Source organism: Gekko japonicus, unplaced genomic scaffold, assembly GCF_001447785.1.
Source record: "Gekko japonicus isolate JY-2015 unplaced genomic scaffold, Gekko_japonicus_V1.1 scaffold770, whole genome shotgun sequence".
NCBI classification, from domain to species: Eukaryota; Metazoa; Chordata; class Lepidosauria; order Squamata; family Gekkonidae; genus Gekko; species Gekko japonicus.
Window position 1 is genome coordinate 510,264 of NW_015167561.1, and position 2,519 is coordinate 512,782.

Consider the following 2,519-nt stretch of genomic DNA (forward strand, 5'->3'; position numbering starts at 1 on the left):
TGGGTGAGTAAAGAGGGATGGATAGCTCTCTCCCAGCTAATCCCCCAACCCAGGTTTTCTCCCATCTAGGTAGGCAAGGAGTTGTACCTCCTGCTGGAGACTTGGCATAGAATAGGTATTCCGTTGGTGCACTGCCCATCTTAGCACCCAACAGTTTCCCTGCATGAACTGATGGAGCTGATCTTGGACTTGGCAATGAGGATCCTGATGTCTGCTGTTCAAAGAGATTTCAGCATTAATACTGAGAAGAGTGGCTTAGGACTTCATGTCTGTCATGACAACTATGGATCTGTGCCCAAACATTTATGCATAAAGCAGGGTATGTGCTTAATTTGTTGTGTCTTCAGGGAACAAAATGCATGGATGGGTAATAGAAGATTTTTTTCACCCTGTTCTTATCATAAACCTGCCATTGCCTAACAACTCTTGAATTCTCATTCTCTGCAGAGATAGGGGGCAGTTAACATGGTCTAAGAAGAAGAGAAGATATTGGATTTATACCCCGCCCCTCACTCGGAGTCCCACAGTAGCTTACAATCTCCTTCCCTTCCTCTCCCCACAACAGACACCCTGCAAGGTAGGTGGGACTGAGAGAGCTCTGAGAGAACAGTTCTTAAAAGAACAGCTCTGAAAGAACTGTGGCTTACCCAGGGTCACTCAGCAGCTGCATGTGGATGAGTGGGGAATCAAACCTGGTTCTCCCAGATTAGAGTCTGCGCTCCTAACCACTACACCAAACTGGCTCTCAGCAAGGAGGCTGATGGGTTCAGAAAGTTTCCAGGCAGTTTGCTTGGATATTTCCCAGTCAACAAGGTTTCATTCCTTTTGTATCCCTGGTCAACCGGTTGAATGCAGGGATGAGTCAGGCAACTGACATAATTGCTCCACAGCAGTCTGTCCTCTCCTGGAGAGCCTGGAAAGCCTTTTGGTTTACTGAGGAACTTGGGCTAATGAAATGGCTGGGTGAACAGCGACAGCACAAAGGGAGGAAAACTTGAATGATACCAAACATGGATGAGAGTACACTATCATGCTTCATAGAAAAGAGCAAGAGTCCAGTAGCATCTTAAAGACTAACAAGATTTGTGGGAGGGTATGAGTTTTCGTGAGTCAATGCTCACTTCAGATACCAGGCCTAGTTTGTGTGGCTATGAGCTCAATTTTCTCACACAAAAAAGTGTTCACTTTAGCCAACTCATAGTACATTTTCCCTTTCTCTTTCTGTTCTAAATGTAAACCTGCTCTTCCTCCTGTCACACCCATAAGTGTGGCCTGCCCTCTCCCTTCAGCCGAGAGTGGTCACCTTCTGCAAACTTCTGGGTAAAAACAGTCATCAAGGGACCATCTCCTAACAACTATTTGGGTTACCAGATGACCAATGGCATGATCAGTATCACTTTGAGTGGTACCAGTATTATGAAGACAGGTTCCAGCCCACAAAGGCTTATGCCAATTTTTTTTTAATGGATTATTCCATACAATACGATTTTACAAAGACACTGAGAGCTGACTGGTGTAGCTGCCATTTACTCAAGACTGGGTTCCAGGGATCCTTTCGTAGAAAAAGAGCTAGGGGAACTCATTAGCATAACTCATTAGCATATGCCACACCCCCTGACATCACCGGAAGTGTGTCATAAGGCCACACCCCCTGACATCACCAGAAGTGTGTCATAAGGCCACACACCCCACCCCCAACGGTCCCGGCCGCCGCCGCCGGCCTTGCAGCTCCACTGCCGAGCCCCATGAGGGGCCCAGCGGTGAACCTGCAAGGCCGGCGGGAGTGCAAGGAAGCCCCGCAAAGGCCCTCCCTGGCCCCAGGCAGGCAGGGGTGCAGAGAGGCAGGGAGAAAGCAACTTACCCTCCTTCTCCTGCCTCCTCCTGGCTGAATGAGGGCTGGAAGTGGGGCGGCCGGAAGCAGGGGGGGTTCGTCATGTGCCCCGCCCCCCATACCTCACCCGGGGGAACTGCGATCCCCCACGTTCCCCCCCGAAATGACCTCTGCTGGGTTTTACACTGCACTTGTAACATCTGTAAAGAGAACATATCTAAAGTTGGAGAAACAGTGAAACTCCTTCCCATCACAAAGTCTGTGGGCTGGCAATTTTGGATTGAAACAAACCTCCAACCTTGGTGTTGGCTTGATTCATACAGTTCCACTTGACAGACATTACCAGAGCAGCATGGAATTTAACTACAGGGAAATAGCAAACATGCAGCTCTGAACAATATAAATCATCCCCAACCCAGTTTCTCTCCAGGAACTATTCAGGGAACAGGATATCACCATTAGCCTTTCATGTAAATATATCCTAAATTATGTCTTAGTAACATGGCCTTTAAACCACACTGAAAATCCCTCTTGCTTTGGAATCCAAGGCACCTGCAATTCCCAGCTTTTCTGTGCTTTTCAATAAAAAAACTAAATGGCAGCAGTTTTGTGCTGTGGAAATTGCCCAGTGAGAAATAGACTGAAATCATCAAAGGTCAAATAGTCTGCCAAACAGGTTATAGTTTTG